Source organism: Lissotriton vulgaris, chromosome 12 (genome assembly GCF_964263255.1).
Source record: "Lissotriton vulgaris chromosome 12, aLisVul1.2, whole genome shotgun sequence".
Taxonomy (NCBI): Eukaryota; Metazoa; Chordata; class Amphibia; order Caudata; family Salamandridae; genus Lissotriton; species Lissotriton vulgaris.
This window is the reverse complement of record NC_141700.1, coordinates 2,340,676-2,346,970: the sequence shown is the minus strand read 5'-3', so window position 1 is coordinate 2,346,970 and position 6,295 is coordinate 2,340,676.

Here is a 6,295-nt window from a genome sequence, read left to right as displayed (position 1 = left end):
TTGGGGCCTGAGAGTCGTGTTTGCCTCCATGTGCATCACGGGGGCAAGAAGGAGTATTGTATTTTATACAGAAATCACTACTGCAGTGTCGTCTTGCAGCATGCTACTTATTAATAAACTTCAGAAAGATGAAAGGCTGAGTTGGCCTCACAGAGGACAAAACTTGTAGCAAGCCGAGGTGTTTCCATGAATCTCTCTAATTTAGACGTCAGCTGACGACTAGGTAGAGAAGTTGAAAGGCTGGCGAACATTCAGAGCAAACACGCATGACTGTCTCTGGCCCAGCCCTTCCAACCACAAGAAGATAGGAAGACATCCAGCAGAAAAGTGGGTGCCTTGAAGTTACATGCGTATGTAAATCACACATCGTGACTGTATAAGTGTATCCGGTATATCTGACCTTGAAGGTGATCAAAAGTGATGGGTGCCGAGAGCCAAGAAAAAAACAAGAAAACCGTGCTTAAAGAAACATGTGGGAGAGTGAGTGACAGAGAAGAGAGAGCGAGAGGAGAGAGATTAAAGGGGAGAGAGAGTCAAAGAAGGGGATAGAAATAGAAAGAGAGAAAGGGGGATGAGAGAGAATATAGGGGTAAAAAGAGAGAGAGAGATAGAGGAGCGAGAATGAAGGAGAGATAGAATTAGCGAGGAGAGAGAGAGAAAGAGAGATAGAAAAAGAGAGGGGGCAAAGCTAAAACAATGCCAACATTTTTTTTCAGGGACATCATATGTAGGAAATAAAGAACCCAAACGCACACATTGGGAACCCCGAATATTCCTAAATACTGCCATGTAAAATGCACTCTGCATGTCAGCACCTACTGACGGATCACGCGCCTGTAAAAGCTCACAGAGGGGGTGAATGGGCGCAACAGAGAGAAATTAAACGAAAAGACGCGAACAGATAACCCAGGCTTTTGATAGAGGGGGCAAAGCTAAAAGAATGCGCCTATTGCCTGTCTTTGTGAGATGCGCCATCTGTTGTTCCTGTCTGTGAGATGCACCCCCTGTTGTTCCTGTCTGTGTGCGATGCGCCCCCTGTTGTTCCTGTCTGTTTGAGATGCGCCCCCTGTTCCTGTCTATGTGAGAACAAAGTGGGCATCTCCCAGTTTGCACACTAAAAGTGTTCAGAACTGAAACGCATTGCAATTTCTAGCTCTAAAGGTGGGGAAGGAGGGCACAGTGAGGTTTTGCGAGCTGTGGGGATGTCACAACTCCTAATCGGCAAAATACATTTTTGTAGGCACATAAACTGGCACTGGAGATTAGAGAACAGTGAGGGAGGTTTAAAAAAAGGAAGCAAATGAAGGTCAAACTATTGGTACTCACAGCTCAGATCTCTTGGCCCTACTCTCGGTTTGAGAAGGAAAGGGCTTTTACAGGTTATTTTTTAAGAAAATAATTGCTAGGCTCCATTTTTCCTGTTAGCACCACCTAAAACAAAATCAAAAGTGGTGCGAAAATGTGGTGCAATGGTCAGAGCTGCCGACCTGGCAGCTTGGGAACGAGGCTCGACGTCAGCTCAATATTAGCAGCTTAAAACAGTGGCTAATTTGCTTGTATGAGATGAGCTCTTTGACTCAACCCATAATCGAAATGTCTGCCTGTTGCCTGTTCCACTCATCTGCAGCAAGCCAGCGTTGTTTTAGGGGCCAAAGCAGAGGAGCCTTGTATGCAACTATGAGACTAGATGCCTTCAATTAAGACAGTGCCCGCCTCGCGGGTGTTCGTGCAGTGGGGGGAGGGGAGGAGGTAGGGAGCAAATTAAAAGATATACCACGATACTCCGAGAAAAAAACGAGTCACATTAGAGGGAGCAGAGCGGGAGGGGGGTGGGGAGCAGAGCCTTTGAAGAGCGGAGAAACAGATTGCCTTCAAGGCAAGTGTGAAGCAGTGGGCGGGGAAGCACAGGAGTAAATGGTAAGGTCGGGTCTGATGCAATTATGGCAAGCGCGCTGGGGAAGCCTGTGGGAGGGAGTCTGAGGCTTTGATGTGGGGAAATGTGCGTGCTTGTGGTCACATGATTTCATGTGAACTGTTGGAAATACGCACTCGCAATCCGCCTGGTTTAACTTTCTGGTTTCACCTCAATAGGTCTCTCTGCGAGACCTAAAAGTGATAGCCTCTGTTTTAGCAATGCTCTGAAGTGCGGAAATACTCAATAAACCGCATGGCGCACATTTCTTTATCTCCGTAATATGAACCAGAAGTTCACAGCGATTTACAAAATCATAATTGTAATTTTATAGCACATATGACCTCTGAAGAGACACTGAAGCGCTTTCTGCATTTTTGTGGTAAAGGCATACGTATACAAACAAAAAGTTGAAAAAGTCGGTGTTAAGACTCATGTTGCAATGACGCTGTTGTGGTTCCAGCGTCGCTGTAAAGGCATTCCTTGTAAATGTCCTTGTCGTTCCGTCATACATCCTGTCTGAAAGAATATGTTGCAGAGGGATCCATGTTTCAATACCACGTGCTGTACACAGATGTCCAACCGGGTCATAGGAAAGATTTGTTCTACTTCCACAGACTGGGTTACAGACGGTGGACGTTTCGTTGGTGATCTGGTCTCAATATCCTCTTTAACCGCTCAATGCAATGATGACATCTTGTTTTTTATTATTCTTTCGGACAGCTTGCTGGATTAATAATGAGCGATGCTGGGGAGGAGCTACGCTAGCAACCAAGATGGCCGCTTAGGCTCCCGGCTCCGCCGACCTCCATATCCTGCCAGAAGATCCTGTCGATAATCCTGATTTAACGCCCGACCTCCGTGTAGATGAACCGATGCTCACTCCGATGGTGCAATTCCGAAAACTTAATTTGCTTGGGTGACGGAGCTGCGTCGAGTTGAAGGTTGCGGCCTAACCCAGTAGGAGAGCCGGGGCCTCGAGTTTTGATCTGGCCGTGTCGTAGTTGAACAACATCGGCCGGGAGTGGCAGTCAGGGTCCGGTCTACCGTAGTGGAGGTTTTTTCTTTGCCCGATCTCGACGGCGCTCATTTTGCCTGACCAACATTGAGGGAGGAGTGACGTGGCACGACAGTGGTTGGGGGTGGAGGTCCCTGACCCGCGGACCCGGTGTGGCCCGGCCGGGGTTCGGTGGGTCGGGGTCTTCGCTCGCGAAGCGAGATACATATTGTTGCCGCAGAAACTGATCAGTCTCCTCCGACGCCGTCCGTTCCGCTCCTGTCTGTTCCCCCCGAAGAAGCCGGCTCCCCGGGGGAAGTGAATATGATTGTTGCCGAGCGTGGAGAAATGGACTGGATGGAGAGTGAGCCGTCGCTAAAGACGATATTGGCAGCCATCGGGCATTTCATTCACATGTGGATGCCCTGATTCACAAAATGATGACGGGCTTATTGGTGATGGAGTGTGTGGAACCGGACCCTGTTACATCTCAGGAACTACCACAAGCTACGATTTCAACTACGACCATCTTGATTCTGAACGAGGACCCCGTGCGACAAGAGGAGCAGCAGCCCTTGGCTGGTCTCCTGGAAAATCCTGAACCCAGTGTTTTGAACATATTGGCATACCTACCATCATCGCTGACTTTGGGAGAATCGATTTGCGCCCCCTTCCCGGAGAATCCTGTGGGGGATTGTCCTTGGACTTCTGTTCCATCCTTTCCCTCTTTGGTGACTTTCCGATCTTGGAGAAAACTACATTGGGACTATCCATCCATGGAGTAGTGTCCCTGTGCTGCTGAAGTTCTTGGCCACTTGCTGACTTTGAATTGTATTGTACTGCATTTATTCAGACTCTTTTTTCACTTTGATTCTCCTGCTGAAGTAATGGGAGGGGTTCATATAATGGTTCGGAAGGGCCAGGGCTGAGAGTGATCGACTGTAGTTGGTATTACGGCCTTAATGGATGTAGAATTCGTGGCTGTTGGTCTCGCGGGAGGTTGGGCGGTGCATCACGGCTCCCCCTAATTTATCTTTTGGTGATTATAGATATTATTGACTTTTCATCATAGGGGGTGCTGGTCTCTGGCAGGGGGAAAGGGGACCGGGAGCTTATATGGAAATGCCCTCCCCCACAGTTTCTCTTTTCTACTTTTAGAACCTAGTTAGTTGGGGTGACAGGCACACTGCTAGTGGGGGTTAGGCGATAGCCGTTGCAGGGGTGCAGGGTGGGGGGATGGGTTTTTTGTTTTCTTTCTGTTATCGCTCATATGGTTTCCCTTTTTTTCAATCTCTTTTTAGTTTTTCCTTTACGAGTAATATTGGCGAAATATCCTGATTCTGCTTTTTAAATTCTAGTATCTGGTTGCCATGATTCTTCTGCTGTTTTGATTTTATGGGTGGGAGGGTCTTGAGGGTCCGCATTTAAACTGTTTATCGATTGTAAGGTTGCAAGTCTTATTCCGTACTCATTAGCGCTGACCTCTCAGGGATTCTTCTATTGCTCCACGTCTATCCTGCTATCGTTCTTGTTCACCCTATTATCAACATATGTATGTATGGCACCGGCTATGTCTATTCCTTTTTTCTTGTTTTAAAATAAGAAAAAGATTTATAAAAAAATATATAATGAGCGATGTTCACTTTGGTGCCCTCTGTCGCTGTCACAAGGATGAAAGCCCGAGAAGACTCTACATGATTTTTACCTGTACGAGGCAGGGTGCCCGGAGAGGTCTACACCCGAAGCATTAGGCTGCGGAGCTCTTACAGGCCTCCTGACTTGATGCAGCAACTACCAGAAGCAAGCATGAAACTGAATACAGGCATGGGTGACGCCGACACTGGACAGTGGGCGGTGAACACACAAGAAGGGTGGGGGTCCTATGGTGCACAGGCAGTGAGCGGTTTACACAGTAGCAGTTAGGTAGTCCTGTGGTGGCCAGGCAGTGGGCCGTTCCAGTGTTGCGCAGTGAACACACTAGCAGTGGGGCATGTAGTTCCGTAGTTTGAGGGTCTGTGGTTCGGTGTTCCAAACCCGTTCAATAAAAGTCATCGGAATTAGACGATTTTGGTATCAGTGAACCGCAAATGATGAGTGCGGTGTGTACGAGTGTTTTCGTCATAATCGATCAATGAGAACACTACGTATTCAGGGATTTCGTTTGAACCCTCGGGTTCCATTTTGTGTACGGTAGCCATTTTGTGTGGTTGCCCTCACATAGGCCGATGACTACGGCCAAGCGAGTCCTTGGGACACGTACACCTTAGCTGACTTCTGTGTGACCTGGCCGAATTGATTTCCTTGCCCGAAGCTGACCTCGCTGAGCCAGTTCCTTGTTGAGCAGCTGGTCAGATAAAGATTAAAGAGCAGGACATGCCGAAGTTTACAGTACACTGCACCCACCTTTCTATCTTGCTTCCAATCTGTTTCTGCTCCTTCTTTTACGACATAATCACTGATTTGGGTTGAGGTTTTTTGATGGGTTTGTCCGGCCTGATTGAACAGGATATTGGAATGTGCTTGGTCATTTCTGGTGGGCTGGACAACGGTAAATGGGATTGTCGTCATGCGCTACTTTTGAAATGTCATTTTCTTATTGGTCAGTTTGTATGCTAGTTTGGAATGTTGCCTAAGGCCTGATTTTTGGCATAAAAGACCATGCTCCGCTCATTGAAGGTGTGCAGTCTCTGTTGAATCACCCGTGTTGTGCTTCGTAGATCTCTGTTCCTGGTTGCAACCAATAAACTTGGTCTTTGACGTCAACAAGAAGTGTCCTGTGTCTCTGTTTGCCAAGACAGGGGAACTCGAAGGCATCGGGCATTTTCCCTGACGCCGCTGGGCTCTAAAAACCCAGTCCTTCAGTTAGCGCCCAACGTAGGGCGACTTCAGCGGTACCGGTCCAAGCCCGAAGATCGTGAGGAGCTTGGTGTGAAAATTCTGGAGGAAGGCCAGCCACATCATCGACCCCTGTATGTCGTCGTGGTCCGAAAGTCTTTGCTGCGAGGTTCCCCGCTTTCCGACAGCTACGAAGGACTGCTGCCCTGACTGTCGCCCTGTCTTGGAGCCCTTAGATGATTTGTAGAGGGAGACAATAGACGGTTTGAGAGGTGCTTCGTCCGTGCACTTTTCCTTCCCTCCTGCCCTTCGTTAGTGCGATTTGCCCTCCCACCTGCCCTTCTTCTGTGCTATTTGCCCTACCGCCTGCCCTTCTTCTGTGCGCTCTGCCCTAAGCCCGGGAGCTTTGCTCTCCCGCCCGCCCTTTGTCTGTGCCCTATGTCCTCCTGCCTGCCTTTTATCCGTGCCCTATGCTGTCACACCCGCCCTTTGTCTGTGCCCTATGCCCTCCTGCCTGCCCTTCGTCCGTGCGCTTTGCCCTCTTGCCCGCC